This window comes from Lemur catta, chromosome 2, assembly GCF_020740605.2.
Source record: "Lemur catta isolate mLemCat1 chromosome 2, mLemCat1.pri, whole genome shotgun sequence".
NCBI lineage: Eukaryota > Metazoa > Chordata > Mammalia > Primates > Lemuridae > Lemur > Lemur catta.
The window spans coordinates 54100454-54114666 of NC_059129.1; the positions used below are offsets into that span (position 1 = coordinate 54100454).

The 14213-nt window shown below is 45.5% G+C and overlaps 1 long non-coding RNA gene across 2 annotated transcripts in view; it reads left to right on the forward strand.

Moving 5' to 3' along the window:
- The first annotated feature begins 7803 nt into the window (after positions 1-7803).
- The window catches only part of LOC123631977, a 30905-nt gene continuing 24495 nt past the window's right edge, over positions 7804-14213 (forward strand). For both annotated transcript variants that reach the window (XR_006733275.1, XR_006733274.1), the window contains exon 1: positions 7804-7908. This is a non-coding gene — a long non-coding RNA (uncharacterized LOC123631977). The remainder of the gene's footprint in view (positions 7909-14213) is intronic.

A 14213-nucleotide genomic window follows, 5' to 3' on the forward strand; every position in this document is an offset into this window, starting at 1 on the left:
TCTCTCTAAGAGTTTCATTTTCTCAGCCTTAAAGAGCCCCAGTCGGACAGTAGGGGTACGAACTCCCTGTTCCAGCTCTCTGCCTCAGTTCCTGACAAAAAAAAAAAAAAATGGATTTTAAGGACTCAGATAACTCAGCCTCACAGAGAAAAGAAAAAAATAAAGAACACCTGCAACCACTTCACTACTGCTTCTGTTATCAGTCTGCTAAAGCAGGGTGAAAAAAGCCATTTTTACCTTTAAAACTCTGAACAACTTTTCCTCAACTGTCTCTGCATTTTCACACCTTCATCTGTGTGCTGTGGCCACTAACTACCTTCACCACCCCCCCCAGCCCACAGCTTTTGCTCTTGAACTCTCTCTTTCTCAGAGAAATGAATAAACTTTTGCTTCTGTATATCCTAATCTCTGCGTGAGAAATCTTTCTCCCCCGCACCATGAGCACCTAGTAAATTTTCACCCTTTCACTTACTTTGCTCACAAAGGGATTCGTTTCATATAGTATGGGAAGCTTTTTGACATCAAAACTACCTACCTTCTACGACTCAGGAAGCCCAGTGACTCCCCAAAGTCATATGGAGGTAAAAGGGAGTTTCAAGGGAGAAGAAGTATATTGATAGGAAGATTAAGTAACGTGCTGGGAGTTTTATGAAATAGACTTTAATATTCCTCCCAATACCCCTCATTCATCCAGCACCAAATCTTCCAACCTTCCAGCAGCTGTGCTCTTTTTCCTCTCTATCTTCCAAGGGAGAAAGTGTTCTTTATTAAAGACCAATTCCTCTACCTGCGTTCCAGACCTGGGCTGTCCAGTAGGGCAGCCGGCAGCCACGTGTGGCTATTGAGCACTTGAAATTTATCTCAACTGAATTGAAATGTGCCGTGAGTGTCAAATACTGAATATGAGAAATGAATGTAAAATATCTCATTAATAATTTATTATATTGATTACATGTCAAAAGGATCATGTTTTGGATAGGTTGTGTGACATGAAATATGTTATTAAAATTAATTTCACTTCTTTCTTTTTACTTTTTCTAATATGGTTACCAAGATATTTAAAATTACACATGTGGCTTGCATTATGCTCTAGACCCAACATTCCTCAGAGGCTTGGGGACATTGCTTTTCTATTAATCTCATTTCTGTCCTGGATCTTCAACCCATCACTCTTGTCTGGGTCAGTCTGTTAGCTTCCCGCTTCTGCTAATGGCTCCCCAAACAAAGGCAAACTATAACCATCCCTCGACCCCCTCACCCTCACTAGCGTTTGCCATCATCAGCCAAGCTTCTTGCAAACTCTGCCTACACAGTCCACCCTACTTCCTCATTAGCCAATCTCAGTCTGCAGTCTCCTCACCACTAGTCCAAACCTGCCATTGCTGAAGTGATGAATGGCCTCTCTGATGCAAAATCAAAGGGGCACATCTTTCCTGACCGTCTCTGCAGTGTCTGCCATGATCACTCCCTGCTCAGAACTCTCTTTTCTTGGCCTTCATGTAAAATGCATGTCCCCCCTACTCTAGCTGGCCATTGCTGCTTTTAGTGTCTTTTGTTGGACTTATGTCCTTCATACTACCTCCATATGCTGCATACCTCAGGCTTTCATCCTGGTCCTTTTCTCACAATATATTCTTTCCCTAGACAGCCTCTTCTATTCTTATAATTTTAAATACTATTTATGCTGACAACTTCACATCTCAAGGCAGCTACTGAAGACCTTCAAATACCCAGACCTCTCTTCTATACTCCAAACTCACATCTAAGTGCCTAACTGATTCTTCATGTAGGCATCTCTCAAGCATCCCAAACTTATCATGTCCAAAGAGGAACTCGTAGGCTTCTCCTCCAAAATCTGTTCTTTTCCATCGCGGTAAAGAACATCACCATCCACTAAGTTCCCTTGTTAGAAACCTGGGAGTTATCTTTAATTTCTACCCACTCCTCCACATTCACTGAAGATCACTGAGTATCCTCAATTACACCTCCAAACGTGTATCTCAAATCCATCAGCTTCTCTCCACAGCCCTTGTCAAGGGTCCATCCTTTGTTCCTGACCTACTGCTGGTGTCTCTTGGTTGGTCTCCCTGCTCTTGCTCCCCCACTCTGCTCCTTATATCGTAGCCAGAGTGATCTTTACAAACAAGGATGGCACCATGTTACTCCCCTGCTTAAAACCCCTCGATGGCACTCCATGAGCTTAGAGTAAAACCCAGAGTCCTTAATGTGGCCTGCAAGGGCCTGCATGATGAAGCTGTTGGCCACCCCTCCACTCATGCCACATTGCCCCCACCCCATGCACACGTGAGCCTCACTGGAGCTACACTGGCCATCCAGTCCTTAGGTGTCTCTTGTGAGTCCTGCCTCGGGGGGCTCACATCTGAGGGCTCCTCTGTCTGCTCTTCTTCACCGCCTGACTCTTCCAGCATCCTTCAGCTCCCACCTTGAATATCACTTCCTTTAAGAGGGGTTCCATGACTCCTGCAGCATAAATTAATCCTCCTCACACCCCTTTAGCACCTGTTATAGTGCTTTGTACTCTTTCTTCCTAGCACTTCTCACAATTATGCAATTGTATGCAACATCTTCTCCATTCTAAGAAATATTCTTTCCCCAATATTTTAAAGCTTTCAAACTGGGCCCTATCTTACAAGTTATGTGTGCATATGATGAGATTGTGTGCCTTACAATGTTTTAGAATCAAAGAAATAAGGCATTCACCTGTGCTAATTCGTTAATATCTGTGTCCTCCACTTGGTTGTAGCCCCACATGGGCAGGGACTGTATCTCCTCAGTTCTCCACCGTGAGTCCCAAGCAGCCAGGACTGTGTCTGGTACACAGGAAGAATTGTATGGACTTTCGCGGAATCAATGGTTGAATGAAGGAAAGAGGGAAGATGGATATGGACACTGCTTTAGTGACCACTGCAGCCTCCCATTCTCTCCAGACGTGTCCCCGACTATTCGTGTCCATAGGCCCTGCACTCAGATCAGACACATCTGCCCCACGCCCTCTTCTCTCTATGTGGTCTTTCCAATTCCAACAAATACAGTCTGACTGAACATGATTTCCAGCTCCTCTAAGAGGATTTCCTCCAAAGTAATGAACTTTGGTCAACTGCCTCAGTTATAACCCAATCAGATCGTGCCCAGGACCTCTCTTTTAGAGGAAATATTATGGTCTCAAGGAGCAGACACACCTGGGTTCAAATCTCAGCTTTCTACCTCCATGAGCTTTAGTATGGTATTGAGCCTTAATTTCCCCTTCTGTGAAGTGGGAACAATAATAGAAAATCTAGCTCACAGGGTTGTGGGAGGATTGAATACAACATCAAGAGTAGGGTGCCCAGCTGGCACAAGAGCTTAGTGACTGCAGGCCATGATTATTATCTTATCTATTTGTTCTTGGTTGAGATATCTATATCTATTATATCATCTATATCTGTATCTATCTATATCTATCTGCCTTTAGGACTTAAAGGAAGGGACTGTAAGTTAACATCCTTTATATTCCTGCTGAGCTAAGCCTAATGCTTGCTCCTGGTATATACAAGTTGGATCAATTTTATTATAACTCCCTCCCTCCCACTTGCTGGCTATGGTTAGCTTTTTTGGAGGAGGTTTTCCTCGCATACTGCTATTAATAGAAAGCTAACAGCCATTCTACCTACCATAATTTCCCTCTTGCCCACTGCCCTTCCATCTCACCTAGTGTCCTTCTACCTGCCATGATGTAGTGGAAAGACTGAAAAAGTAGGTTGTGTCAGAGCCAGAACTCGAACCCAAGGCCATGTGAGTGTTCCACATCGTTCACTCTCCTGCCTCCCACCCTCACGCTTTATTTTTTTCCTTACTGCTAGAAAGTAGGAGAGCCAGAATTTGAACTTAAGCCTCTCTGGCTTTTTAGATTGGGTAGGCAAGGAAGGGCTCATGCAGAGGTGACATTTAAGCTACTAACAGAGTGACAAGAAGGAGCCGGGCATGAGAAGATCAGAAGAAAGAGCATTCCAGGCAGAGAGAATAGCAGGTGCAAAGGTCTGGGTGGGAATTAGCTTAGTGATTCTGAGGAACAGAAAATAGGAATGTAAGGTGGAGTAGACAGAGAGAGAGAGAGTAGGATCCTGCCTTGGGGGTCACTGGCTGCTGTGGAACAGCCCAGGTAGAAGCTGCAGCAAATGTTAGGAGCCCTATTGTGCGAGCTTGAGAGGGGAAGTTGGCAGCTGGAACTTGGTGATGTCAATGGAGATGAAAAGAAATGGATTTATTTAAAATGTATCCTGGAGGCTGAATCAACAGGACTGGCCAGTGGATTGGTGGTGAGACAGGTGTCGGGCTCAAGGATGGCTCCCAGCTGGGTCTGGCTCGAGCAGTTGGGTAGATGGTGATGCCACTTACTGAGACGGTAAATACTCAAGGAGGTGGATTTGAGCGTAGGTCTGTAATCTCTCCGGGATACATCTGTGATGCCAGATAGGCAATTGAATATGCTAGTCTCAAGTTCAGAAAAGAAGTCAGAAACTAGAGACATATATTTTAAAGTCATCAGTGTATAGATGGCATTGGAAGCCATAGGAACAGATGAGAATGCCCTGGGAAGCAGGATAGAGAGAAATGAGGAGCGTACCCAGGAGAGAACACAGACCCTGACAGGCAAGTGGGAACGTGGAACTGGAGGAGGGATGTGGGAAGGAATGGCTGGAGGGGAAAAAGTAAAAGCAATTGCCTACTCCTCTTCCACCCGAAATCAGCTCGGAGAGGGCGAGTTGCTTCCTTCGGGTCAATTGAGAGTCTCTTTGTGTTTCTCTTTGCCTGGACGTGTGTGTGACCTCTGCAGACAAGTGTTTGCCGGCGTTACCACGACCTGAGCAGGGTCGGCGGTGGGCTGATAAAAGCACACTCCAAAAACTGGCCCAGAACCTGCAATCTCCGCTTTGAACACAATATAAATGCTACTGTGGACCTCAGAGGTTAATCCATTACAACGAGGCAATTAAATTTAGGGACCATTTGGAAGATAAAAAGCAGCGAGTAATAACCAGGTCAGAAAACTCAGGCATGATGGATTTCTATAATTTCCTCTGACTTCGTGGAGCTGCGTCTGGTGACCCAAGGTAGGATGGTGTGACTGCCGGGTGATGTCAGAAATGTGAGGGGGAGATTACTTTTATTAAACAAGTTGCTTCTGAAGTGTTGGCCTCTCTTGCTTCCCCTTTCTCTCTCAAGAAGGTCATTTGCCAGCTGGTAATGCATTTAACCCGTAAGCACGCAGTCAAGCTCATGTGAGCAGAAGGATCGTTTTACAAAGGCAGGCGATCTAGACTGAGGTTGCTTCTCGCTCCTGTTCTCCGTGTTGAATTTGGGCTGCCCCCTCCCTGTTGTTAACCTTCTTTGGTTCAACTGCTTTGCTTGCCCAACGTCTGGTGGGTTGGTATAGACCACTGAGAAATAAGGTGCTTAGTTTGTCCTTGACCTCACTGGAGTGCTTTACCCACGAGAAAGAAGAGAAAATTGCCCTTATGCCTGGCTGGAGCTGGGATGACAACCCCTAGATTTATTATTCTTCAGCTTTGTTCCTTACACCTCTTTCTATCTTGCAGAGCATGTAGTCTTCCCGAATTGTGCATGTCACAAACATTTCTGGACCCCACTCTGCCCGTGATGCTGCGTGAGCCACCACAGTGTGTGTGAGTGTCTAACCACAGGGGCCCTGCCCTCTGGACACCGGTCCCTGCTCTGTTTCAGTGGGGAGTGCTATGAGGTTGCTGACACAGTCATTTTAGGAGATTGTTTTCTCTGTGCCAAATTGCCCTGTCTCATTAATGACAGGCTCAATTTCCATCAGGTTCCTTGATGGATCTTGCAAGACATCCAAAAGGGAGCCTCTTTCCAGCCCAGAAACGTTAATTCCCTGCAGATAAGCGTTGGCATTCGCCTGACTCAGGAACATAATGAAGTTAATTTTGAGGGAAAGCAAACACGAATATAATGGTCATTAGGAGAACAGCCACAATGGGCTGAGCCCTTTCTTTAATGGGCGAATTAGCTTGTTAAGTAATTTGCACTGTCCCTTTTCCCACGAAGGATTGAAGGACACAGTTGTCTGGTGCAGAGGACTGTGGTTACAGATTTGCGATCAGGATTCTGAGTTCGAGTCCCAGCTCTGATCATCTGAGCTCTGCCTCCATCCCAGCCTGTGGGGCCCCACTGTCATTAAACCATTTGTCCTGTCTCCTTCATGGGGTTGATGGCAGGATAAAATGAGATAATAATATACACGAAAGGACCTTGTTAAAAAAATAAAGCACTATGCATATGTTAGTTATTATTTCAGAAACCAAAGTTACTAAGAGATAAAAATCTTAAATCTGGGAGGAATTTTTCTATGGAGCCAGTTGGCAGGTCACTTGTTTTTCTCATTTCTTCTTTGTTTGCATCTCAGAATTAGCAATCACATAGGAAGGAAATGCCATTATTAGAACGTGGACCAGCTGGGTGGTGGGGAGGCATCAGCCAAGGCATTTTTAGCAATGTGGTCTCCAGGACTCTGATTTGCATACCTGTAGCTGTCTTGCCCACAGACAAGCAAAAATACACCTAAGCGATCTATATAAAAATATATAAAATGCTTCAGTTTGCCAAAGAATCTTTGATTTTTACCTTAAGGCTCATTCTTTTGGGGAAAGGATCGACTCCAAAGAGATAAACAGATGGTTCAGAGAAGCGCTTATGTATGTTCAGAGCAAAGATCCCTTAGAGAGACTGAGACTGGGCATCAGAGGGCCAGGCTCTGTCACCTCTGATTGTATTGTCCTAGTTCTAGAGGCACTGCTGTGCATTTGATAGGAACTAGCAAGTGGCTCACCAGGCTACGTTTTGCAAATTCACCTTAGAAATTTCTTATTTGAAAATTAAAATGGTATATACACACAGATACACATACACATACATACATATATACATTTATTTCTTTTTAAAGTCTCTAATTTTTTCTTTTCTTTTCTTTTTATTTTTTTTTTTATTTTGAGACAAAGTCTCACTCTGTTGCCCAGGCTAGAGTGCCGTGGTGTCAGCCTAGCTCATAGCAACCTCAAACTCCTGGGCTCAAGGGATCCTCCTGCCTCAGCCTCCCCAGTAGCTGGGACTGCAGGTGCTCACCACCACGCCTGGCTAATTTTTTGTTTCTATTTTTAGTTCCCAGCTAATTTTTTCTATTTTTAGTAGAGACGGGGTCTCGCTCTTGCTCAGGCTGGTCTCAAACTCCGGAGCTCAAGTGATCCTCCCTCCTCAGCCTCCCTGAGTGCTAGGATTACAGGCATGAGCCACCTCGCCCAGGCTAATATTTTCTTTTTTGTTTGTTTTTCACCAATGGCTGGACAAACAAATGGTTGTTCATCAATATTCTTTAAGAACATTTCTTAAAGCGTGGTCCATTAAAGGTTAAAGGTTAAAATCTCAGGTTAAAAGTTTCCAGACCAGTACTCTTGATTTCATTTTGGGTAGCTGGATCAATTAACTAGCTCTACTTTCATCTTGAGTTTTGGTAGACCCTTCACCAATTTTTATTTTACTCTTCTTGGCCTGCAGGTCATTCTTCTTTCCAGACAGGACAGAGATAAAGCAGGAGTTGGATATCATCCTTCAAATGTACAGCATCGACACAGCCCCTAGACCTCTCTCTGATTGTGTACTTGGTCCAATCCTACCACAAAACATCCTCTTTTGACTCTTGCATTGTCACTAGCCTCACTCACGGTCGACCAGGGTGAGCAACTGTCCTGGTTTTTTAGGACTCTCCCAGTTTTAGCACTGGAAGTTCCATGTCCTGGGAGTCTCCTCAGTCCTAGGCAACAGGAATGGCGGGTCACCCTGTCAGGAAGGACATTGACCTCCTTGACACTCTTCTTCCAGGTAAGCCAAACTTGTATTTTATGTTTGATTTAATGTTCATCTTTTGTACCTGTCTTTTAAATATTCCTCTGAGAGCTTCCTGTGCAAGCATACTTGGTTAATTTCAATTGCATCACTTTTTTTAAAAATGAGGTGGAGGTATTGCTTGACTTCCGTTGAATAGAGGAACACTCAGGACTTCCCTTAAACATACTGGGAGTGGAATCTGAGCTGATCTAGGATTCGGCTATGCTTTTGTCTCCTGCCTTCCTGTGTTGAGCAACGTATCGGCTGTCTTGCTTTCCTTATTTATTAAGCAGGTTCCCCTTTAATGTCTTAGGATATTTTGTGTCATTCTCTTAGTCAAAAGTATTATAGGATCTATGTGGCTGGGATCTATCTGCAGATAGGAATGGAACCCGAACATCAAGCCGACCAGTGCTTACAGCGATGCTTAACACAATGTCAAGCATTCCCAAGAATACCCGGATATCTCCAGGGGCTCCAGCGCCTTCTGCTAATACCCGCTCCCTGGGCCTCCCGCCCCCACCTTCTGACGTGGGTGGTTCTAATGTTATTTAGGGAAGCGACCGAAAGCAGAAGAAGACTGTTTCATTGAGGTAAGAGAGGGGATTTCTCCAGATCTGTATTAGTCTCGATCAGAATGCACACATTCGCAGCAGACTTGGGGTGAAATATTGTCTGTCTCCTCTGTGATTCTTTGGCTTCAAATGGATAACAAAGTTCTCAAAAATTATTCCAAGCCAAGCCAACTTTTAATTTTCTTTAAAGTTATACCAGCTCCCCTCCTATTAAAAAGGGGTACAGGAATCAGTACTATGGGCCATAAATAGATTTTAAAAAACCCAAATAAACCATTCAGCCTCCTTTAGCTACTTCCCTCTTTTCCTTCACTTGAGATGAACAGGTAATTTTCAATCACAGAAATAACTGCTTCCTCACTTCTTTTTAAGATCGCCCCAGCCCCCTTGAGACCTGTTTCCTGCCTGTGCCTCAAAGCCACAGTATTTGTGCCTTCAGATTCTAGCACTTTCCAGGCGCCCTGCTCCTGGGGTGTCCCCACCATATGGTATCTGGGCAGGGACACGCAGGCCCTGGAGCTGACCACAGCCTTCTCCGGCCACAGCATGTCCTTCCTCCTGTCCTGTCCCCTCACTCACATGTTCTGCAGCAGCCTTTCAATCTCAGCTTTGTGAATTTTCTTGTAGCTGTTTATATCTTTTACTTTTGTTACTCAGTCTCTCTTTCTTAAAAAAAAGTCCTTTTCTGTCAAATTCCAGTTTTAAGACCCATCCCACTAAGATCGGGGACATCTAAGAGAACATAGTCCATGCCATCATCCTGACTTCTCTTTGCTTGTGCATCAGACAAAAGACTCTTGTCTTAGTGGGTAAGCAAGGTCTCCCCTTTCTCCTCCAGACACAAGGACACCTTTAAACTCCACCTGGAAACGTTTAAGAAAGCTAGGAACACTGACAGTCCTCCACAGTGGTTGGAATAAATCCCAGGATTAACCTATCATGGTGGTACCAAAGAAAGAAACGTGCTGTTTTTCAAAGTTATAGTCATGCCACCTCCCGGAAGGGAAGCAGATTTTCTGTTGGGTAGGGAGCTGCTCTTTCTTAAAACACACACACACACACACACACACACACAACACACACACACACACACACTTTAATGGGCCTTTGATTGTACATCATGTTTTATTTACATGGATGGATTTGAGTTAAAGAGAGGCCTAAAATGGTTTCAAATACCTTTTATGAAAATGTCAATGTCCTTTGGATAAGTCTTAGGGATCATCTTTGGGGAAAGGGAGGTAGCAGAGGCTTGGGGCAGAAAGGTGATGAGAGAGGGACTCTGATTTGTGAACAGTCTGTCTGGAGCCACCTGGCAGCCAGCCAAGGCCCAAGAAGAGAGACGTACAGTAAGGGGCTCGTCACGAAGGCCTCAGACAACCAGCTTTATTAACACTGGTATCTGATATCTAATTTTAAGTTGTTTCCTGGCCTCTGTTGTAATCCCACTGCGTTCTCATCAAACCTTTGAAGTCTGTCCCCCACAGGGCAAGTTCTGGGTTTTCTTTGGGGAGTAAAAGGAGACTGGGCTACACCTGGGAGTGGTGGTATGGGGAAGAAAAGCACAGCCCTAAATCAGAGATGATGTGTAGGGGCAGAAATAAGGGTTCCCTAAACCCTTGAAGGATACAGGCCAGCTCCAGGAGAGCTGGAGGAGATTACACTGGTATTACACTCCAGGAGAGTGTAAATACCTTGTAGAGATCCTGAGAAATGCTGGAGAGGTACTGAATTCTCCATCATTATGGAGGATGAAGCTTTGAGTCATTTTATTTGAATATTAGACAGAAAGATAACACCTAAAGGTTGTAGGGGTTATGGTATTTATGAGAACTGTTGTTTCTGGATAGCAGACTACTGTAGTTTGAATAATCACGTCCCCTCCAAAATTCATGTTGAAACTTAATCTCCAACAGTATTAAGACCTTTTGTCTTTGGGACCTGATTAAGTTATGAGGCCTCTGCCCTCACGAATGGGATTAGCACCCTTATCAAAGGGCTCGAGTTTGAAGGGAGCTTTTTCTTGCTCTTCCGTCCCTTTTACCATGTGAGGATGCAGCGAGAAGACCCTCACCTTATGCTGCCACCTTGTTTTTGGACTTCCCAGCCTCCAGAACAGTAAGACATGAATTTCTGTTGTTTATAAATTACCCAGTTGTGGTATTTTGTTATAGTAGCACAAATGGACTAAGACACAGACAGTCTAAAATCTTCAGGGAAGATATTGAGTCCTCTCAACAGACTTTCATAAACACTATTGATTAGACCCCAGTCTCCACTGAGAATTTAATTTGCATGAAAATTTTCTCGTGTCATTTTGTTGGTGTCCTCTGACACAATCATCAGCATGCAGCATGTCTGTGTTCAGGGACAACAATTCAACTTTTGGACGTACACCAAGCTCCTCTCTTGTCACGGCTGAAAGGTGATCTGAAACCTCCCAGATGGGGTGGCAGAGGAGGGGACTATGTCAGGGTGCATGAAGCCGACTGTGGGGCTGGCCCTCAGGGAGGACGGCTGAGTATGCATCACAGTGTCACTGTCTGGGCCCAGGTTGAATTTGTGTTGGTGGAAACAGCCCAGAATGCCAATATGGTGGGTGGGGCTCAGCAGGAAGAGATTTGGGCAGGGGCAATATTTTTCATTGAAGGGTGGGTGCCTGCGTGTCTGGGAACTTTGTTTGTTAGAAGCAGATTTGCAGCCAGTTGGGAGGAATATGGTGAACGGGCTCCTGAAACTAGGCTGTATAACAGCCTGGCGAGAATGATGTGTCTGTTGAAATGAATTTGTCCAAGATTACAAACCTCTAATACTCAACCAGCTGCTTGTCCTTGCTACAGATTCCCGAGGGAGAGGGGCAAGGGGGAAATGTTTAATTTCTAACTTGAATTTTGGCCATAGTTAACTGGTCTCATCCCTGAGGCCCTGAACTGGGTCATGTGTGAATTGTACAGACCCCATTTTTCTCTTCTAATCAAGACCTAGCTTAAACTCAGGCCTCTTTGGCTTACCACTCTGAGAAAGAAGAACCCAAAAGAAAGAAAAATTGGCCATGTTCATGCCCATTAATCCCTTTCCATCCAAAGCTTCATGCCTAGGACTGAGAGGGAACTCTTTCGTGAGACTCTGTGGTTTCAGAACGCTTCCCCTTGGGAGCAGACAGAGTTGAAGGGATTGAGGAGGCCAGCTCGAGAAGAAAAGCCTTGAGCTACTTTCGAAGGTGAGAGGGTGTCACTCACACTGTTACGGTGTGGGCCTGCACCAGTGGGCTGTGGCTCAAAGCAGGGGCTCCACCCCTAGGGAAATAGTGGCACATGCAGAAACAACGCCGGAGAGGGTGAGGCTCGGGCTAGCCGCTTGGTGGAGACATACTGCTCACCTCACGCCTGTGAGCCAGCAGCTTATACAACTAATTCCAAACATGCCCATTGATTGGAATAGGATTTCTACTTTATTGCCTGGCTTGAACAGGGCTGGCTCAGGGCCACAATGGGTCTGAGGTGTCAATGGCAAGTGTTCAGGTCCTACAGGGAGGGACATGAGGCTGAGGCAGGAGAGTTAGAGACTAATGCTGCAGGCTCAGTCTTTCCCCGCCAGGGGGACCTATCTCAACCCCCTGCAGCTTACCTGCTCAGCCCTCAGGCAGGATGGAGAAAAGGAACAGTAATCAGTAGTGATCCTCCAATGACATTCCTGATAAACCTGGGAGAGGGTCAAATTTTCATACCACAGCGGGAAATTCTGAGATGCGCTGCTCATCGTAGACCCAAGCATGCCTTTGGCTAGTTGCTACCCAGTTATTCTGATGCATTGTTTGAACATACTGGTTTCTTGACTAGACAACTTTCATTTAATACATTTACAATATACAGCAATCAGTTTGACACTGCCTTGAACAATCAGAAGGGATGCCAGGATCAATTGGTGTGGACGCCACGCCCAACCAGAGTGGACACGTGCCCAACCGAAATGGAAGCTGAGCATGGGCGGCGGATGCAGCCGCAGCAGTGCGGACCAGCTGAGGAGCAGCCCAACTCAGATGAATGCTTGGAATAATTAATTCCAATAGAAGCCTTCTGCTAGTAAGAACTTCAGAAAGTATGACAGGCTTGTTGAGTTTGCGGTTCTGTAAGCCCTTACAAGAGCTTTCTTGAGGCAATGCTGGTCTCCTTAGCACATTGCACAGCTTATGTAGTGAAACATCTTCATGGGGGGTAAGGCGGCAGCTAGAGTTTGGCCACTGGCCACCTTCAGCTGTGGACTTTTGAGCAAATGTGTATGGGGCGGAGGCAGAAAGATAGATGCCAAGAATTTGCTCAAGGTCCCTGGAGATGGCTTGCAGGCTGACATGCTGACATTCACATGTGTGCACTCACACGGCACTCCGTGCTGGTTAGTGCTGCCGGGGAGAAGGGGAGCCGGGCCCAGGCGGAGCCGACGGCTGGCAGAGGCATTGTTCATTGTATTGTGAGTGACATGAAATCCAGCCTTTGACAGCTAGCCCACATAGCTGTGGTGATGCGAAAGGCTCACTCTAGATCATGCATTCCACTGCTGTGCACGGATTAATATGCCTTTGAAAGGGCTTTTCTTTCTTTCTTTCAAATTTAATATGGGAGTATATGAGGAAGAACATGGTAGCAATTAGCTGCTGCCATGAATTTTATGAGCAGTTTGATAGAAACCACATTAATGACTCCACGGGTAGTGCTGAGATCAGTTTTGCTATATTATTCTTTTTCTCTTTTTCCCCTCTTTCCCCCTTAAAAAGCCAGCCTGAAGCTCCAGGATGCTGTCAGGTGGGTGGCCCTAACGGCCAGGGTTCTCTGTTCCAGGACAGGTAGCCGAGCTCATCCCTACCTTGGATGGTGCAGAGTCTGCCGTTGGGCCCAGCCATGCTCTGGACCCTGGAGCGCTACAAAGATGGGACTAATCTGGCGTTGGTTCCGACAGGTGGAGGGAGCTTCTTGCAGAAAGTGTCCCCAGGGAAACTGCTACCAAAGAGCGGGAAAAAGAAAGTCTCGTGTGTTTCTCAATTTTAGCAATGGGCACTAGAATAAGACGTGGTCATTAGCTAGGGGGGAAAAAATGGAAACAAATAGTCTCTATAAATTCTCAGGAAGCATGGAGATGGTTTAAAAATATTTTACCAGAAGCCAAGGGAAAGGGTGGGTATTGGATAAAGGGACAGGATGGAGGAAGCAAACTCTGCACAGCTTCCTGGGAATGTGTGATGAAGCCAGCTGAGGTCTGTGTTCAAAAATGGTTTCAACTTTTGGATCTGAAATCCAGAGCGAAACAAAAATAAGTTCGTTACCAAGTTACAAGCCTTGATCAAGTCAGGAGAGGGAGCACCTGTAAACACAAAGCGAGTGAGGTGTCGTCCCAGACACAGGAGTGAATCAGCAGGCAGGAGAGGTAAATGGAAAAACCAAACCAAAACAAACAAACAAAAAAAGCAAGAAATAACCTCAGGCTGCTTGAGAAAAAAATAGATGCGAGGGTGGTTACAGCACAGCTTTTACTTCTGGCTCTTATCTGCAACGTGAAAAATTAGCAACCACATGCTCTGGAAGACGTACAGCCCGGAAGGTAAACTGTGGCCTTCCTTGCAGTTGGGTGCTGGGACAGGCCCTCGTGGATGACAGAGGTGGTGCGGGCAGGCTCCTGAGAACTGGCACTTGCGAATCCTTTCATGTCAAGAGAACTGAAAGTTGCGGCTTA